Genomic DNA, 22,242 nt, shown 5'->3' with positions numbered 1-22,242 from the left:
ACGTGTCTCCTCCATTCTGGTTATGTGGTTCTTCCATTCTTTTTTTCTATTTAGTGTCCATTCGTTTATACACTGTACGTTACATTGTCTTCTAATATCTTCGCTCCTCTTTCGATCTCTCAGTGTATTTCCTGTAATTCTTCTCAGTACTCTCATCTCTGCCGTTTCCAGTAATCTTTGTGTTGTGGCTGTATCGGGTCTTGTTTCTGATGCATATGTCATTATTGGTCTTACACTGGCTTTATAAATTCTTGACTTCATCTCAGTGTTAATATGTCGGTTTCGCCATATAGTGTTATTAAGGCATTCTGCCAATCTATTTGCTTTTTGTTCTTGATTTCTCACTTCTTTGTCTAGGTCTCCGTAACTTGACAATGCATCTCCAAGGTATTTTACTTCCATTACTTGTTCAATACTGATACCATCAATTTCTATTTTGCATCTGATTGGTTCTTTACTACTGTTCTGGTTTTCTGAGATGAAATTGTCATATTGAATTCTTTTGCTCTTATGTTAAATCTGTGAACTAATCTTTGCAGACTATCTTCATCTTGGGCTATCAATATTGCGTCGTCTGCGTAGCAGAGTATTTTTACTTCTTTGTTTCCCATTCTATATCCTCTTTCTTTGTTGACGTTTTTGATGATTTCATCTATAGATTTTCATCAACTCCGCCTACAGTTTTGTTTGGTGTGATCGAGTAGCTCGACAGAACTGTTGCCAGTCTCAAGCCGGATAAAGGAGGAGGGGTTCTACAGCCAGGTTAGCACCCTACTGATAGAAAAACCATAGCTCATAGAAACAGAATTATGCCTCGGAACAGGGTTTGAAAATAAGGGGGCAAATTTCGTTATAAAAAAAAAAGATTTAAAACAAAATAAAAATTTTCTGCGACCACCTGAAGCCGAGATAATTGTTTTTGTTTTCTTAAATCATAGTGACTTTATTTATAACAATTAAGAAATTATTTCACAGTCATTGACTAAAGAAATACCTATATTATCTTAAAATAAAAATTATTTTAAAAGACAATTACATTTAATTATTTAAAAATTTATTTTTAAAGTGGAGTGGAGATTTATTTTTCTCTACTATTGTGATTTATTGTATTGGTTGCCCTTAGCAACGTAGGATAGATAGATAGTACATTGAATCACTGTTTTTGCTCCAAATTTTAAAGAACCGCTTGGATTGCCATGAAATCTGGCATACACATAGATAACATGTCAAAGAAGAAAAGTAATGCTGGGCCGATCTGTGGTTTTGCTTTGGGGACGAGTTTAACCTATTATGGGGATGACAAAATATACGTTCAAAATAAGTCCAGAAATGTATACACTGACTAATTCTAAGCAAGTTTTGTTCTATAGCATTTTTTCACTAAATTAATACTTTTCGAGTTATTTGCGAGTAAATACGTTCATTTTTCAACAAAGAAAAATACGTTTTTAGTCAGTTTCATGCAAGTAACTCAAAAAGTAAGTTAAAAAAAACATTCATACCAAAAATATAGCCCATAAAAAAGTGAAAAAAATGTTGTATGCATGAGATCCCTAGATCTAGTAAAAGAATGAGTTCTAAGTAGTAAAAAATAGGTTCATACTTGCCAAATTCAAAATCGAATATTTCAACGTCAAATAACCAAAAAATGAAGCACTTTTTGAAGAAGACTCATCAAAACTTTTTTGAAGTTATTAGAAAAATCTTTATTCTTGTTTTTTAAAAGAGTTCCTAGCATTAAAATTAAGGAGGTTGTGCTCAAAATAAAGCTGGTCCTTTCTTTATGGTAAAAAAATCGTGAAAATCATCCCCTAATTAGCATCCCAAATAAAATTAATCGTTACCACTTCACCAGTGACGCACCGAGAATATTCCTCTGAAAGGGGTTGACTTGGACACCGACTTTTTTTGTATTATTTGTGAAAAACAAGTTACATTTTCCTGTAGGCGAGGATATAAAGCATTACGTTATGAAACCTTTTGCGTTTGATTCGAGAAAGCATTAGGAAAATTCTTGAATGCTCGGCATGAGGTACAAATAAAAATAAATTGCATTGTTGTAAACAGAATAGTTATTTATGAAACAGTTCGTGAAGTATGCTTTTTGCGAACGCAAGCTATGTTTAGAGCACGAGCGACAGCGGAGCGATTGCTATACATCGCGTAAGTTCGCAAAAAGTACTTCACGCACAGTTTCATACAATATTTTATCTACGATACACAAATAAAAAAACTGTAACTCTTCGTCACTGGAATTCATTTTTATTGTACAATTTTTAGAACTTTGACATTTAAAAATTCTAACTTCTTTCAAACCACAAAACTGTCAAAACTTTTTTTTTATTTAGCTAATGCCTCGACAACTAATGGCCATTAGCATGGTAGGTACGGTGAATTTTTTGCAGTTAAGTACCTAGTGTCATGTGTAGTGTGTGTGTTGAGTAAGTGTCTTGTTACTTTGTCGTCGACGTCATTGTCTTTGCAAAGAGACATTAATTGTATCCGAACGTCTGCGGTCCCTCCGGTGAGTACACCGATCCCACAAGGACAGAAACTATTTTCATTCATTAATTTATAATAAACGAAAAATTTCTGACCCTGGTGAGATTTGAACTCACTACCATTCGGACCTTTCGATCCAAAGGTAGGCGCTCTCCACTGAGCCACAGAGTGTCAAAACTTTTGTTGTAATTTATTGCTCATTATGTAATCACCATAACAACGCGAAAGTTAAGGATATTTGATTATATGAAAGTGTGCCAAAAACAGTGCGAAAAAGTAAATCCCATTTAAAATACATTGTTACTTCACGCACACTTCACCCACTGCTTATTTTAATGACAGTTTTCACAAACTAAAAACTTATACATAATATGACATAGAGTAGATAAAATGTATTTTCCAAAGTGCTTCAAAGTGTCAAAAAATAAAAATTCACAACTCAGAAAATAATCACGTAAATGAGTTATATTTTTATACTCGGGGGTTTTGAGGTACAGGTGGAAACATGAATATGGGAACGGCGAAGCTGTAAGAGGTACTTGGTGCCCGGTATCCCAGTAGGCACGTCGTCTCCTGGAGTTTTATGGAAATTCATTATGAAAATCATTGAAACTTATGCCGAGGTTTTGAGGTCGCTCAACACGAATATTGCATGGAAGATGCTCTATGAGTATGAGTTACCTGGTGCTCGGACTCTACTTCGTCTTCTGGAGTTTTATAGAAATTCGTTATAAAATTCAACTGTAAGTAACACTAACAGTAAGTTATTTTAGTTCAGAGCGAAAATTATGAAAAAAAAAATAATTCGATTTTTTTTTCAGTATTAATAATAATTTTTTTAGATATAGAGATGTCAGAACCTCGAGTATATGATTAAACTCTTAGTTACCTTAAAAACCCCGGAATAACAAGTTGCAACAAATTTTATTACGAATTTTCATACAATTCCCAGAGACGACGTAGACACAGGGCACCAGGTATCTCGTACAGCATCTTCGTTGCAATATTCCTGTTCAGCGATCTTAAAACCCCGAGATAATAAATTATTTTCAATAACAAATTTCTATAAAACTCCTAGAGATGACGTAGATTCCTGCCGCCAGGTACCTCTTACAGCTTCGCCGACCCTATATTCCTGTTTAGCGACCTCAAAATCCTCCAAATATGTAAATGAAACCCATTCTCATGATCATTTTCCAAGTTGTGAATTTTTATTGTGTAAACACTTTGAGATGCACTTTGGAAAATGGATTTTCCGCCTACAAGAATGAAATTCTCATTTGTAATTATTCATGCCAAGTATTCAAGAATTTCCCTAAAGCTCTCCCGAATCGAATGCAAAAGGTTTCATAACTATCCGTCTTACTTTAAAAAAGTTAGAGGTTTAGGCGATTTTAGTGCTTTACTACTATTCTTTATATATCTTTGTTATATGCCCTGGGAGAGGATTTAACCCCCAAAACCCCCCCTGGGTGCGCCACTTCACTTCACAAGTTACCTTACTCGTGTATGTATTGTTTATATTATATGTAAGTTTCATCAGTTCAAAGTGCTTAGTTTTGAAGGGGCTGCAGTTGAAAGAACTTGAACTAGTCAATAATCACGAGTTTATGCAAATTTTGAACAGCCACATCTTAACCAATTTTTGCCTTACAAAATACAGAATATTCAGAAAAGCAAAACCTACATTTTTTTACTGTTTGTGATTTTCGGTATGATTAATAAATTTTAAGTTATTTTGAAAAAAGCATTTTATTTTTCAAAATTGAAAATTAAAAAAAAAATTACTTTAAATAGTTATTTTCCTAACTAGTGCGAAAAGTGATACTTTCACGCACGAGACTGCCGTTGACCCGAACGACGCGATAGCGGAGTTCGGGCAAGCAGTCGAGTGCGGGGAAGACACTTCCCGCATGAGTTAGGAACAATATTTTTTCTAGGGCCGTACGTTTGGAAAAAAGCTACAAAAAATAGAGTTATATCAATTTTTATTTAGAAGTGAAAATACACAAATTAGTTCTTTGACAGGGTTGTCAAAACCAAACTTTCAATATAATGGGTTACCACGACGACGATATTGGTTTTCATGACGACGATTCAAAACCATTGTAATTTTCTACTAATCTGACTTTTAAATATTATGTCAAAATAATTTTATTTCATCGAATTATCAGTAGTAATTGCACAAGAGCTCCGAAATTATTGAATTTTTCCCGAGTGACACTTTGACAGTTTTAATTTCACGAGCCGAAGGCGAGTGAAATTATGTCAAAGTGTCACGAGAGCAAAAATTCTATATTAATTTCAGAGGTCGAGTGCAATTTGTTGCGATTATTTCATGAATAAAACTGTTCAAAACCAAAATTTTATTGTAATTTATTTATGTAAGTACCATTAAACACACAGTTTTTATAAAGAAATACAGAATATTCAGAAAAGCAAAACCTACATTTTTTTACTGTTTGTGATTTTCGGTATGATTAATAAATTTTAAGTTATTTTGAAAAAAGCATTTTATTTTTTCAAAATTGAAAATTAAAAAAAAACTTACTTTAAATATTCTTTTTCTCATGATCATCTTTCAGTGCGTCACAGTTTTTCGATTTCTCTCTAACGCATTAAATTGTATGTGACAGAAAAAAAGGCACGTCTTTGAATACTTTGGTAATTATTCTAGTTCGGTGATTATTCTAGTTGTCGATAGATGGCGCCATAATCAAAAAAGAGTTATTTATTAAATAAAATAATAATATTATCAATATAATCTGTACAATTTATAAGACTATACAAATGAAAGAAAATACCATTTTATAAATGCAATAGACACAATTGATTTGGTTTTATTCCAAATTGAAAATAAAATTTGACAACTGTCAGATTTAACAAAAATGTCACGTTAGAATAAATGTCATAAATGTGTATTATCACGGACTTACCTTTTTTTCTATAATTTGTGACGCACTGAAAAATGTTCATGAAAAGGAGAATAGTTATTTTCCTAACTAGTGCGGAAAGTGATACTTTCACGCACGAGACTGCCGTTGACCCGAACGACGCGATAGCGGAGTTCGGGCAAGCAGTCGAGTGCGGGGAAGACACTTTCCGCATGAGTTAGGAACAATATTTTTTCTAGAGTCGTACGTTTGAAAAAAAGCTACAAAAAATAGAGTTATATCAATTTTTATTTAGAAGTGAAAATACACAAATTAGTTCTTTGACAGGGTTGTCAAAACCAAACTTTCAATATAATGAGTTACCACGACGACGATATTGGTTTTCATGACGACGATTCAAAACCATTGTTAGGTTTAAAAACCATTGTGGGGTGTAAAGCTAGTTCGCGTCCGTAGTAGAACACTACACGTGCACCCTGGGTAACGCTAAATGAACTAGCACAAAAGGCGCCAGACAATCTTGAATCTCCTGGCAATTCAAATATCACAGAAAATCTTTCCAGAAATGACACTGGTAAATGGACCTTATCAGGACCACTTGACCAAAGAACTCGGACCAAGCATACGAGTTTGCCATTTTAACATAGAAGGCATAAGCAGGGCAAAATGTCAAATCCTGCACAGACTTTTAAAAGACAACGAAGTTGACCTAGTAGCACTTCAGGAAACGCACACAGAAAACGAAGGTCAACTAAGCTCAAGAGGAAAAATCCCCGGCTATGATCTTTTGGGCGCTACCTACGATAGAGCTTACGGAGTGGCAACATATGTCCGTTCAAACATAGAAAATGCAGCATTAATCGCCACTTCTACCGAGAACAACATCTACGAGGTAACTGTGAAAATAGGCAATGTCATAATAGCTAACATATACAAACCTCCTGCTATTACCTGGCCTGTCCAAGTTCTTAATCCCTATGAACACCCAGCCATATACGTAGGGGATTTCAACAGCCACCATGAGATGTGGAAATACTCAGACACTGACAGAAATGGCACGTCCCTTGTGGAATGGGCAGAGGAACATGGTGCCCACCTTCTATTCGACGCCAAAGATAGAGGCACTTTCAGATCTGCGGCCTGGAGGAGAGAATATAACCCTGATCTCTGTTTTGTTACCATTGACAACAAAGGCCAACCGCTAGCAGCATCACGAAGGGTTATGCCCGACTTTCCACATAGTCAACATCGCCCCGTCCTAATCAAGATCGGTATCAGCATTCCGATTATAAGATCGTTCCCACGCCCCAGATGGAACTTCAAGAAAGCTAACTGGTCTGCTTTCACCAGTAACCTTGACAAATGCCTAGGATGGATTCCACCAAAGGGCCAGAGCTACGGGAGACTAACAGGAGCAATAATCACCTCAGCAAAAGCGACAATCCCTAGAGGATACCGCAAAGAATATATCCCTGGTTGGACAGAACAGAGCGAAAAACTGTATGAAGAATATTGCGAAGATGGAAAGCAGGAGATTGCAGACGAACTACTCCACAGCATTGATGCTGCCAGGCGTGAAAAATGGACCCAGACAGTAGAAAACCTAGACTTTCAGAAGTCAAGTCGACAAGCTTGGTCCTTAGTACGGAAACTCGGAAGTAGCAACCCACCCGCTCGCCAAACCAACCTAGTAACTCCAGACCAAATAGCTACGCACATAGTGTCAACCTCTAGGGCACCTCAAAATCGGTTACATACAATTAAAGTAAAAAAAGACCTCAAAACCATAAAATCTAGTCTTGCACACTCAACAGAATATTCCAACCCATTTACGCATGAAGAAATATCGCAAGCCCTAAATGAAATGAAAACAGGAAAAGCGCCGGGTTTCGACGCCATTCACGCTGAGTTCCTCAAACATAGCGGCAGATTCACTAGGCAATGGCTCGCAAAATTCTTTTCTGACATCCTTCAAACGGGAAACGTCCCCCACCAACTCAAAAATACAAAAATCGTCGCCATTTTAAAACCAGGGAAAAGTAATAATTCACCGAAAAACTACCGCCCCATCGCACTCTTAAGTATGGTGTACAAATTGTTCGAAAGACTGTTGTATAATAGAATCAGCAAAACCATATTCCAACATTTACCAGTGGAACAGGCAGGATTTCGGCCAAACCGCAGCTGCACAGACCAGGTACTCGCCCTGACCAATTATGTGGAATCAAACTTTCAAAAGCAATTAAAAACAACCGCTGTCTTCATCGATCTATCTGCTGCTTACGACTCTGTGTGGCGACAAGGGGCAATATATAAATTAATGCGAATAATCCCATGCAGAAAGACCACTGAGGTTATTAACGCCATGCTATCCAACAGATGTTTTAAAGTTATATTGGGAGACAAGACTAGTACCCAAAGAAAACTGAATAATGGACTTCCACAAGGATCCGTGCTGGCTCCCATGCTTTTCAGCCTCTACATAGCAGACATGCCAGAAACCACATCAAAAAAGTTTGGATACGCAGACGACTGGACGCTTGCCGCAAGTCATAAAGAATTCGAGGTCACTGAACGCATTCTAACAAACGATTTAAATGCCCTAGGGAATTATTTCCGCAAATGGAGATTACAACCCAATCCAACTAAGACAGAAGTGTCCTGCTTCCATTTGAACAACAAGATGGCCAACTATCAACCTCAAATCCATTTTGAGGACAGACTCCTTAACTATAATAAACACCCAAAATACTTAGGTGTTACACTTGACAGAACGCTAAACTTTAAAGAGCATCTTACTAAGACTGCTGCAAAACTCCGAACTCGTAACAACATCCTGCAAAAGCTCTGCGGCACTACATGGGGCTCCTCAGCACCCACACTTAGATCGACAGCATTAGGACTGGTATACCCCGTAGCGGAATACTGTGCACCAGTATGGATAAACAGTCCACATACTCACCGTGTTGATGTCCAACTCAACCAAGCCATGCGAACTATATCGGGCACAATCAAGGCCACGCCCACTTACTGGTTACCAGCTTTGAGTCATATAGCTCCACCACCCATCCGCCGGGAACATGCCCTTGTCAGAGAATTTACAAAATCAATACTGATCCTGAGCTCCGCTCCCATGTCGGAATTTCCTCCAGAGACATAAATAGGCTCCGTTCAAGACACCCGCCTCTAAAAACAGCAAAAAGGCTAGTAGATCAAAACTTTAATGTAACTGAACGGTGGAGAGAACAATGGGAGAATAACGCTGCACCAGCTAACTGGAACATGCCATGTATTACAAGCAAACCTGAGGGCTTCAACCAACCGAGACGAATTTGGACCACACTCAATAGAATAAGGACGAACTGTGGCAGATGTTCCGACTCACTTTTCAGATGGGGAAAAATACAATCACCAAATTGCGACTGCGGCGCCGAAAGGCAAACAGTAAAACACATGGTAGAGGAATGCCCGATTAGATCCTATAACGGCAACCCTTCGGATTTCCTGGTTGCTACAAAAGAGTCAATCGAATATATTTATAATCTAGATGTTTGTTTGTAGAATATTTTTGTATTAACTGTTGTTTGTAATTTATATATATGTATATATATAAACCTGTGATGTAGCCATACGCTAAATAAATAAATAAAACCATTGTAATTTTCTACTAATCTGACTTTTAAATATTATGTCAAAATAATTTTATTTAATCGAATTATCAGTAGTAATTGCACAAGAGCTCCGAAATTCTATATTAATTTCAGAGGTCGAGTGCAATTTGTTGCGATTATTTCATGAATAAAACTGTTCAAAACCAAAATTTTATTATAATTTATTTATGTAAGTACCATTAAACACAAAGTTTTTATAAATATTTGACGATTGAAAGTCATCACTTTTATAATTGTTAAAACATTAATTGTCATTAATGTCACTGAATGTATTTTTTCGTAGCAACGAAGGGCATCTGACGTAATATACTTAACGACGGGAGATTATCAAAAATTATCGATTTAATTCAGATTTCTGTAGCTTTCTATTGGTCAGAATCTCCTATGACTGAAATAATCAGTAGTAATTGCACAAGAGCTCTAAAATTATTGAATTTTTCTCGAGTGACACTTTGACAGTTTTAATTTCACGAGCCAAAGGCGAGTGAAATTATGTCAAAGTGTCACGAGGGCAAAAAATTTTTATTAATTTTAGAGTTTGACTGCAATTTGTTGAGATTATTTCATGAATAAAACTGTTCAAAACCAAAATTTTATTGTAATTTATTTATGTAAGTACAAATTAGTACAATTAAACACAAAGTTTTTATAAATATTTGACGATTGAAAGTCATCACTTTTATAATTGTTAAAACATTAATTGTCATTAATGTCACTGAATGTATTTTTTCGTAGCAACGAAGGGCATCTGACGTAATATACTTAACGACGGGCAATTATCAAAAATTATCGATTTAATTCAGATTTCTGTAGCTTTCTATTGGTCAGAATGTCCTATGAATGAAATAATCGCGCTAACTTCATTAAAACATGAACACAATAAGATAAATTTGAAATAAATTAGTAAATAATATCTAAATATTAGTTAATTGCATGTATTATAATATATTATAATGCCATATTACAAGGTATTTCACTTTCCCGCACGCCGTGCGGGAAAATTTACTTTCACGCACGCCGTGCGGGAAAGTGCAACTTTCGGAAACGAAATGCGTGCGTGAAAGTGGCTCTTTTAGCACGGCCGTAGAAAAACTATTTTTTTCTTTAAAATAAACACCATTTGAACCGATGATATAAACAGATCATATAAATAATACATAAGTATATACATAAATACATAGAATATAGAAGGTAAAGAAGTGCGTACGTAGAATCTGTTTTTCTATTATTGAAAGCCCCTTTGTGTTCTGATATACGTTTGTCAAAGGCTCTGCCAATCTGGCGGATGTAAGTAGTGACATTAACTTTTAATAAACTTTGTGGAAGTAAAGAAACAAAAGTTTTCAGTGTTTTATTGTTAGATAAAATGAATTTCCACCAAGTAACGGTCGAATTCATCAATTATTATTAAATAAGCTAAATTATGTATAAAAGTCGTCACAACATACCTAATTAAAGAACAAATTATAGGTTCCTGGGAAGGACTGTGACCTCCGAGAAACATTTTATTCGGGTCTGGTTTTCTATGGCGGTGTCGATAATAAAATAACAGACTTCAGGGACGGACCTAAAAACAATCAAATAAATAAATTAGTGACAAACATTAAAATACAAAGAAGATCAGTAACGATGATGAATAGTAATAATACTTTAGGAGAGGCTGTGTTAAGCAAATATCCATAAGCGAGATGAAATATTTAACAGGGGTAGAAAATAGAATAGAAAAAAGGATGCAAGAGAAAAGCAGGGGAAATGACGGAGCTAATGAAACAATTAATAAATCATAATCGGAGCACACTAGTTCGCTCCCAAGGTCAAAAAACCCTCTTAATATACTAGTTCGATCCGAAAACCATAACCTAGTTCGCTCCCATTGTTAGCGAAGTAAGTATTTATCTATTAAATTCTAGGAAAATTAATATTGGCAAAATTGGTACTGTGACTTTGGTATTTTATATAGAAATTGTATAAAATATTGGTTGTTACATATTTATATAAATATATGAGACAGTTGAATACGAGGGATTTGCTTGATTGTTTCATTCATAGGAGATTCTGACCAATAGAAAGCTACAGAAATGAAAATTAAGGTGATAATTTTTGATAATATCCCGTCGTCAAGTATATTACGTCAGATGCCCTTCGTTGCTACGAAAAAATACATTCAGTGACATTAATAACAATTAATGTTTTAAAAATTATAAAAGTGATGACTTTCAACCGTCAAATATTTATAACAACTGTGTGTTTAATTTGTACTTACATAAATAAATTACAATAAAATTTTTGTTTTGAACAGTTTTATTTATGGTACGAGAGTCGAAGCGATTTCAAACTGCACCACCTTCGCGTATACGTCATGTGGGAATATACACAAACTGAACAACTTTTTGACATTTTGTTTATATGAATTTTTATTAGTTTGATTTTTGTCGAATTAAAATACAACAATATATAGTGTAAGAAAACGATACATTAGATGAAAATTTGTAGAAAGTTTGTTCGTAATCAGATTATGTAAATTAAAGCATTGCCTACTAGGGGTATAGCATAGCAAGTACTAGGTAAGTACATTATTTTTTTACATTTTCCAAATAGGTATGAAGATAATTTTTTATTGGAATACAACTGAAACATTTAGAATTACGTACCTGTGGCTTTTCAAAACTATTTAAAAAGTCACTATAATTATAAATTTGATTTTATTTCTGTCCTCACAACAATAAAAACTAATATATTATACAACATTTTTGTTTACCGATAACCTCCATATTGAACAATTATTTTAGAAAGCTACAGAAATAAAAATTAAACTGATAATTTTTAATAATATCCTGTCGTCAAGTATATTACGTCAGATGTCCTTCCTTGCTACGAAAAATACATTCAGTGACATTAATGACAATTAATGTTTTTAAAATTATAAAAGTGATAACTTTCAACCGTCAAATATTTATATGTAGGTTTAATTGTGCTAATTTGTACTTACATAAATAAATTACAATAAAATTTTGGTTTTGAACAGTTTTATTCATGAAATAATCGCAGCAAATTGCACTCGAGCTCTAAAATTATTATCGAATTTTTGCCCTCGTGACACTTTCGACATAATTTCACTCCTCTTCGTGTCGTGAAATTAAAACTGTCAAAGTGTCACTCGGGAAAATTCGATAATTTTAGAGCTCTTGTGCAATTACTACTGAAAATTTCGTTTTAGGTTCTGCTTACCGTTCACTTCAAAGTTGGACTTGTGCCGTTGGTTGCTTTTACTTGGAGGGTGAAAGCCTGCCCTTCTTATGGGTGAGAAAACATACTTTTAAAACAAATCCAAAAATGGATAAATTGACTACTTCTAAGCAACTTTTGTTCTAGAGAGTTTTTTTAACTAAATTAATACTTTTCGAGTAACTAGCGAAAAAAAAAATGTTTATTTTTCGACAAATAAAACACGTTTTCGTGCGGTTTTTCTCAAATAACTGAAAAAATAAGTATTTTGTTGAAAAAATAATATGCCTAGCAAAAATACAGCTTGTTTAATTTAGCTGTGTATCAATTTCAATGGTTTTCACACAAATCGTCCATTGCCTTCCGCTTAACACCATTACTTAATTTTTGCCGATTTAACGCTGTTTTTGATAAACTTTCATGGGTGTGGTTATCACTTATTCAACTATAGGTACTGTTACAAATATTTAGTTTTAACTAAAATGCTTTGCAACTTCTTTCTACACACTGCCAACGTTTGATATTATTAGCAAGCATTTTATGGATGTTATACCTGTAATTGTCAATAAATAACATATGACTTCCCCATTTCACTTATTTCAGATTTCTCCATCATGAACTAAATACATTCAAACCGTAACTAAAGTAATAATGATGATATTTGCACCACCCCTATATCTTATCATAAAATTTCAGGTGACTACTAATTACTAATCTTTTCAAAGAAATATATGTACTTATCAATTGCAATTTCTTATACGTAAAAATTAAAAACCCAATCAAATATTGAACAAGGGAATGTGATCTCTAACATCATAATACTTTAGTGATAATATGGTTATAATTTTAATATAATTTTAAGTAAGAAGTAGTTTTATATTTAGGTAAATACCACTGGCGAAGCGTCCATGTAACCATTGTTACCATTGGTAACAGTTAAAATTTGTAAATAAATATTTTATGACTACTATGAAATAATTCCATTTATATTTTTTAAAAATAGAAATATTTGTTAATAGTATCTACCTAATTCAGTAAAATAGCCAACTAGACGCACGAAAATATCAGCGAGTTTATGTAAAATCGGTTGCACGTTATTATAAGGCTTGTTCCAACTCGACACAAAACCGTTCTTGAACCGCCACGCTCATGCGCAATAACGAACAATTATGCGCAGTAACACATTTTTCGTTACTGCGCGGTTCACGAACCGTTCAAGAACGGTTTTTTGTCGAGTTGGAACAAGCCTATAATACGCCCTTACCACAGTATAAAGAGGTTCCATATTTATTATACTGTGCCCTTACCGTGCGCCACGCCGTTTACCACTTCTGTGAGTGGCAACGATAGTAGGATCTTTGACTGGATCGTCTCTGAAAATTTTGCGGGGACGATGGCTCGGAAACCGCGTATTGGTGTTACCAAATTTTAATTTGGTGACGCTAGGTAGGGCCGGTGTCTATCGGGACAGAAAATACCGACCGTAAGAATATCAGACTTAATAAATGAAATTTTAATTATTATTATAATTATAGGTAATAATTATAATTCCATTTATGAAGTCTGTTATTCTTAGGGCCGGTATTTTCTCGATTAAACTCCGGTTAGTTAACCGTACCGGCCCTTTGGATTCGATTATTGCATAATATGCATTATTAATTATTAGTTAATAACTTGTAACTGTACTTGCTTATTATACAGATAATATATCTATACCTTTTTATCCTATATAAATCATATTAATCGATTTTAATTACTTGTCGAAATATATTAATTAACAACAACATTATTATAATATGACATATAATAATATTGATTATACAGTACATTGTAGTGTATAATCAATAAAATAAAAATTATTTAATATTTTAGGCTAAAAATGACAAATGAATGTACTGATTAGTATACTAATTATACAATTTGGATTTTTTAATAAAGTATAAAGGTGATATAATACATATTTTACCTAAAAACAACAAATATGTTTTTAGTTTGTAGATACTTTATATAATTTCTTAAATTTTTAATTTTTAAATTTTATTTCATCTATTTTTATAATAGACCTGGATCGCGCGTACCAAAAAAGTTGATTAATAGCAAGCTGAAAATTCACGGTGTCTAGTCGAACAAACTTTGATGTATGGGAACACTGTATATATAAAAATATTTATAAAATACATTATATATATATATATATATATATATATATATATATATATATATATAACAAGGCTGAAATATTGGGGTAGCAGCAATCTCAAAGAAAACTCTTTATAATAGTTCCAAGCTTTCGAAAATGTTTATTTTCATCATCAGGGAAACTACAATCATAAATAGACAGTATTTAACAAATAGGCTAACTGAAATCAATAATAATTGCTATCTTTGTGTTACCAAAAATCCAGAACACCATAGTTTCCTCTCACTAAACACAAAGATAGCAATTATTATTGATTTCAGTTAGCCTATTTGTTAAATACTGTCTATTTATGATTGTAGTTTCCCTGATGATGAAAATAAACATTTTCGAAAGCTTGGAACTATTATAAAGAGTTTTCTTTGAGATTGCTGCTACCCCAATATTTCAGCCTTGTTTCCTAACTGTTCAGCAAATATTATATACCTGTTATATATATATATATATATATATATATATATATATATATATATATATATATATATATAGATAATTTATAATATATCTGGTATATATTTAATATGTGGTTTTAGTAACACTTTAGAAAAAGTCACGCGTCGCCACTGGTAAATACAAAGTTTGAGAAATATTTATTAAAAATTTTATTAATAAAATATATCAAAATACCTGCTTTATGAAGGAAACATTGATTATATACGCTGACCCTGGTTATTCATTATTATTCATTGTGTACTCAGTAAAGGCATTTTTAAACTATCTTTTCTAAGAAATATATGGCCGGAGCGAATTTACCTATACCCCTTTTCTGTAGGGTATTAAAATCTGGCCGCCGGAGCGAACTAGTATATGCCCATCATAATATATAGTTGAGTCCAGGAATCTTTACCCGTGCGTCATTAATACCTGGTGAGATAAAACACATATTTGATGGGTCCTGGTGAATTCGTAACTATTTTAATCCGCCATCCTAATTACAGGCCAACTGGTAACTCTGACGAGCAGGTAATTTTTCGGTAACCCATCAAGTACCGGTGAATTTGTAACTTTCTTTTCTAAATAATTACTAACGATGTTGATAATCTAATACCAGTATTCCAGGTTTGTACTTGTATAAATTACCCTCTTTGAAGGTGGTGTAAAAGTTATTCATCGTTTATGTATTGTCTCTTGGACGAGTTACATGAGAAAGTCGAAATATTTTTTTTTATTAAATTGCGACAAAAGAAGAATGTAGGTATATAATTTATTTAATTCGAAATACATTTACTGTTATCCTAAAACAGAAAAAAAATGTTTTATTTAATAAACAACTATTGTTTTTCACTTAATTCAATATTAGTTGCCACCCACCAGCCTCTTAGCAGTTTTAACATTTAATTTAAGCGAAAAGCAATGTTTATTTTTCAAATTCACATTTTTTTCTGTTTTCTGACTGCAGTAAAATGTATTTTGCATTAAATAGATTACCTACATTCTTTTTTTGTCTTAATTAAATTAATTCAAAAATTTTTTTTGGCACCTTGTATATATAATTATGTTAATGTTTATATCAGTGAATACAAAATTGAATAGCCTTTCGAATGAGCTATCACACGGCCCCTATTCTCATTTAAAAAAATTATCGATTGCGTCACCACGCCCAGATGGATGACGTCACTAGTATGATATGGATACCAAAAAATTAGAATTTAAAAATAAAAATCGACCTATTTCGGGATTTATCTCCAGAGACGCCCATTCTCCAGAAAATGAATTTATTCCAACTCAAATATCCTCACTGTATTTGTTTATAAGCCAAAAAATTGTTTACAACTTTAAAACAGTGCTGAGGCCTCTTAGATAATCCGATTTTAATTCTGTAAAGTGTATTAGATAGATAGAGCCTCTTTATGTGTGAAAAAATTAGCAAACTTCTAAATGACTTTTTGTTCAGAAAGCTTTTAAAAAATTTGAACTTTTTTAAAAAATTTTGATTGCAAAATTATTATGCAAAATCTATCAGGTCAATTTTAATGAAATTTGGTGAGCGATTTAAGTATGTTATAAGGATTTTCTATGCGAATTACGAAGGTTCTAAGTGCAACCAAAGTTGTTGAAAAACACTGAATAAAAGAGGCTTATTTTGCCCCCTTATTTTGTATTTATTGCTATTTTACAGAAACGGTAATAATTTAAGACATTTTTAACTAGTCGTATATCATACAAAATTCAATTATCTTTATTTTATTTTCGTATGACTTTGCTCCAAAATGGTTTTAAAGTAAAAATGGCAAAGAAAATAGAAAAAAATCAATGTTTTTCGAAATTTGTAAGGTACTAGTACACTTTAGAAGACCAAAAATAATCATTTATTTCAAGAATTTTTTTCTCAGAACCTTTATTAAAAATGAACATAAAACTTTTTCCATATTAATGTCTCTCTTAGATAGTACAAAAAATTAACCTTTTTTCATTTATGCACGTACACTAATATTATAGAGGGCGCAAAAGTCGAGGCCTGGAAAAATGAGTGCGAACAGTAAATCTCAGGATTGGTATATCTGAAAGAAAAAAATCGTACTGCATTTGAAAAAGAAAGGTTTCCTTTTTGACAATTTCATCAAAAAATAAAAAATAAATATTTTTTAACCTTGAAAAACAGAAAGAAAACGGACGATTTTTTCAAATTTGTTCAAATTTCCGTAAAATCTTTGTTTTGCAGAATTTTTAACTAACGGTGGTAAATTGTCACGTAAGAAACCTTCATTTTTCAAATTCCGTACTATTTTTTGTTTCAGAGATTCCAATCCTGAGATTAACTGTCCGCCATCGTAACTACTTTTTTTCGAGGCCTCGAGTTTGGCGCCCTCTACAATATTAGTATTAGTGCATAAATGAAAACATATACTTTTTGTATTCTCTAAAGCGTCGTTTAAACACAACGATAAGTCACAGCAACTAGTTGTGATGACAAGTTGAAACGCTGTTTAGACGCTGCGATTCAATGCGATACCACCTTCAACCCAACTCCAACTTTGATAAGTTGTGCGATGCACCGTTTACACACAATGATAAGTTGCAACAACTCGATTGACCTTGATAAGTTGTTTGATTTATCGCTGTGTTTAAACGATCCTTAAGAGATAGATATTAATATGTAAAAAATTTTATGTTCATTTTTAATAAAGTTTCTAAAAAAAATCTTGAAAAAATGCTTATTTTTGGTCTTCTAAAGTGTACTAGTACCTTAAGTATTTTAATTTTTTTATTAATGTTCCGGGCATATTTGAGAAGGAGCATAAGTCAATTATTATTATTGAAGTTGTCACCTAACTTTATCTGCAAGCATCCGAATGCCAGCTCGCACATCCGCAAATAGACGTTTTTTTACAGATCCGCCCTAGTCTATACATATCATATTGTTTCAATTATTTTATTAAGCCTATCGGTACATAATTCGCAAATATTTTACGGGTACCCCTACTTCTTCTGTCTTTACACGGCAAATTACGTGTAGTAAAATTCACACTGGTATGGATATGTAAACATTACTAGAATGTCATTTTACTTAAAAATGTCACCATTAATTTAAAGAGATTGCTTTTGAATGTTCTTGGATAACTGTTATTTTTATATTTGCAAATTATTAATTCAGTTAATAAATGTGATATTTTTTTTACTAAGTACCTATGTATTGTACTAATTTATATGTACAACAAAAACTAATACTCAATCGAGAAAAGAGGAAAAGTGTTAAAGTGATTTTTTAATAATATATTGTTACTATGGAACGCTTACAAGCATCTTTAGCAACAAAATACTTGGATCACAGAATATATTATCCTGATGTATTCTCTGCTTGGATCTTCCACAAATAATACACAATAAATGACTTTTTCGAACAGTGGTGATATATGGGGCAGACACCATGAGCCTAACAAAGAGGGAAGAAGAAATGTTAAAAATATTTGAAAGAATAATGGTAAGAAGAATTTATGGACCAAAGAAAACAGTGCACGGAGATTATGAAAGGCTCTTGAATTTAGAAATAAGAGACATACTAGGAGGCGAGGATATAGTGAAAGCTATAAAAACCCAGCGACTACGGTGGTATGGACACTTAAGAAGAATGGGAGAAGAAAAAGATGTAAGAAAAGTTACAATGTGGAACCCAAATATAACAAGGGCGAAAGGAAGACCAAAAAGCAGGTGGGAAGACCAGGTATTGGAGGACATAAAAAGATTGGAAGTGCCAAGATGGAGACAGAAAATACAGGACCGGGATATATGGAGAAAAATAACAGAGGACGCAAAGAGGAACCCTAGATTAGACTAGTTAACTTGAGAGAAGAAAGAATGTGGAGTGACTCAGCACAATAAATGAGTCAATGAGCTCAATAAGAGTGGCTTCAACTCCGCACGGAGTGTATAGCCTGTATATATATATATATATATATATATATATATATATATATAACTGACTTTTTATTAAGTTCACGTCTTAAATCACTTATTTATCAAATACACTATATATCAATATTATTTAATCAACAACTCAAAATATTCCCGATGCCATGTCAAATATTTAAAATTGTCACTGATTGTCACTGTCTGACTGACAGTATGCTGACAATATTCTATTCAAATGAGTGCGTTGTATGACAAAGATAGATTTGGAAATATTACCACGCACGTTGTGTTCATTTTTTTTCGAATCTTGAAAAAACCAATAAATTTTTTTGAAAAATTTAAACGCAGAATGAAAGACTATATTATTACCGAGGGCCGAAAGTGCCTTAAAATAAATAAAAAGTTTATTTTGAATGCGATATTTTAAATTAAATACCGCACTAAATTTTCTCTTAGTTTTTCACCCCTGTAACTTACTAAAATAAATATAGAAGTTCTCAGGGACTTTTGGCCCTCGCCAATAACGTAATATTTCATTCTGCGTTTAAATTTTTCAAAAATACTTATTAGTTTTCACTGGATTCGAAAAAAATGAATCAATCCCCATTTGAATAGCATTGCAGCCGAAAATACGTACTCATCCTCTTAAGAGAATTTAATTTTTGTTATTTTTTTAAAGATTCATACATATACAGTGCTAGTCAAAAGTCCGTACCCCCCCTCGTATCTTTTGAACGGTTATACCTATAATAGTGAAATTTGGAGATAGGAAAGAAACGGACGTAAGCTTCTTAACTAGTCATGACAGGTGACGTAATAGTGACAGATGACTTTACAGCGCCACTGTGACAGATAATTTTAAATGGGACCTTATGGCAAGTGACACCTCGTTTGAAAGGTATTGAAAATACCTATTCAGTCATACTAATATTGTTTAAGTTTAAGCTAATTTTGACGAATTAATGAAATAAATATAAAATTGTAGTTTCATTTTTAATTAATTCAAAATTCAAAATTCCGCCTATGATTACTTGTCAAAAAGGTTAACGTTGACGTAAAAACTACTAGAGAATCGAAAAACGTCAACTTTTTTGACAAAAAAACCATAGGCGTACATTTGAATTTTTATTAATTAAATGCGAAGCTACAATATTATATTTATTTAATTTATTCACCAAAATCAAAATCAACTAAAACACAAAAAAATTAGTATGGCTGAGTAGGTATTTTGAATACCTTTCAAACGAGGTATCACTTGCCATAAGGTCCCATTTAAAATTATCGGTCACAGTGGCTCTGTAACGTCATCTGTCACTATTACGTCACCTGTCATAACTAGTTAAGAAGCTTACGTCAGTTAATTTCCTCCATCCAAATTTCACTATTATAGGTAAAACCGTTCAAAAGATAAGAGGGGGGGTACGGACTTTTGACTAGCACTGTATACACATGTTTTTAAGCAAACCAAGAAACATTCGCTTACATAATATGCTATATTCCCCTTGTTGGCTTAATCCGTTACTGTTCAAATTTATTTCTTACCTTTTAATCTATCTACCCAGGGTATTAAAATTAAACAATGGTTTCGAATTCACCTGTATGAAGTTGCGAGTTGGGAGAGTCAGGTAGTAAAAAAGTTACGAATTGGCCGGTGTACATTTTGATTTGAAAAAGTTTGTCATTAAGAGTTACGAGTTGGCGCGTGTCCATATTTGATAACTCAAATTTTAACCCGTGATAGGATCAGTTAGCTACTTACTGTCACTTGCTGTTGCGTGTAGTAAATTTCAATTTCCGACTTATCATCGACTTATTCGTATGCTTTCGATCGACTTTCGATCATGTAAAGATGACGCATGGGTAAAGATTCCTGGACTCAACTGTAATGGTCGATATGGTACGAGAATTGAAAGAAATCAAAAAAGAGAAAAGTGAGTATAAAAAAGAGAAAATAAACATGTGAAAAAGAAAATGGCGAACATGAAACATGAGATTAGATAAAATGGAAATAACTACAGAAATATACAGTAAAACCTCCTTTAACCGAAACATTTTTAACCAAAACATCGTTTAACTAAAAGGTCTATATAATAAATATAACTGCAAAACATTGTTGTCAAAGGAAAACACAAAAGAAAATAGTATTTTTTAAACAAACACTAAACATGTTCATTTTCCTTAATTTTATTGCTTTGTTCTTTATTTACATATTAAAATAAAACATTACGAAATCACCCCATAGTATTTTTAATACAAGCTTTGTACAAGCATACTATGTGATACAAGAAAAATACAAAAACAATGTTATTTTTAACCTAAATTCCTGTTATCCGAAACGACCTTCCTCCCCCCCAATTATTCTGGCTAACGGAATAACTTAATATTGGGAGGTGTACCAGTACATAAGGTAAACGGGAAAATTCCAAAAGTAGGATAATTCACAACACTAAAGAGACAAAATGGAACCAGACCCCGAATAAATTATAAACGGTTACAAACAATATTAGGCCTGGATCCCGCGTACCAAAAAAAAGTTGATTAATAGCAAGCTGAACTTTGAAAATTTGTTAATAGCTTAACGGTGTCTAGTCGGACAAAATTTGATGTACGGGAACACTGGAACAGGGGAAGTTTTAATTGTGGAACAGTTTAAAAATTTGGAACGTCAGCTTACGAAAACGTTCCATGTATTTTGTCGGACAGAACATCCAATTGATTTGTTACCCTTTCATTAAACTCTCATGCAAAAATCAGGCTGCTATTACTAACCAACATGATTCCTGTCACATTCAACCTGTTCTTCGTATTCCACTCATTAAAATGCCCAGTTGGTGATAAACACCAGTCTGATTTTTGCATGAAAGTGTAATGAAATGGTAACAAATCAATTGGAAGTTCTGTCCGACAAAATACATGGAACGTTTTCGTAGTCTGACGTTCCAAATTTTTAACCTGTTCCGCAATTAAAAGTTCCCCTGTTCCAGTATTCCCATACATCAAAGTTTGTCCGACTAGACACCGTTGAGCTATTAACAAATTGTCAGCTTGCTATTAATCAACTTTTTTTTGGTACGCGGGATCCAGGTCTATATGGCACCAACATATTAAAAAACTTGTTCAGCCAGAATCGAGATTGGAGAGGCAAACAAACAAGGTAAAGAATAAGGACATGACTAAATATAAGAAATGAAACAGACAAAAAAAAACAAAAGTATGAAAGCGGAACTATGATATTGGAGCAGGGAAGCTTATAATATACCGGGTGCGCCAATGAAAACAGTCCACCCCGATATTTGGCAGTATTTATGGGATTTTAAGAAAATGACGAAACAGGTCGATTTTTGTTCTAAGGGGGACGACACATTTTTACGGTACATACATCTATCATTTGTCAACCCCCTCC

General features: G+C 33.2%; 1 protein-coding gene across 3 annotated transcripts in view; it reads right to left on the bottom strand.

Moving 5' to 3' along the window:
• The window catches only part of LOC114342595 (protein Shroom), a 582,613-nt gene that overhangs the window by 438,697 nt on the left and 121,674 nt on the right, over window positions 1–22,242 (bottom strand). Inside the window, exon 2 of one of the 3 annotated variants that reach the window (XM_050659440.1) lies at window positions 10,516–10,634. The exons of the other annotated variants lie outside the window; for them this stretch is intronic. The gene's annotated coding sequence lies outside the window, so the exon portion shown is untranslated. The remainder of the gene's footprint in view (window positions 1–10,515; window positions 10,635–22,242) is intronic. 3 annotated transcript variants of the gene reach the window in all.

This window comes from Diabrotica virgifera, chromosome 8, assembly GCF_917563875.1.
Source record: "Diabrotica virgifera virgifera chromosome 8, PGI_DIABVI_V3a".
In the NCBI taxonomy this organism is placed as follows: domain Eukaryota; kingdom Metazoa; phylum Arthropoda; class Insecta; order Coleoptera; family Chrysomelidae; genus Diabrotica; species Diabrotica virgifera.
Note: the sequence above shows the minus strand (reverse complement) of the source record. Positions and strands in the feature narration are given on the sequence as shown.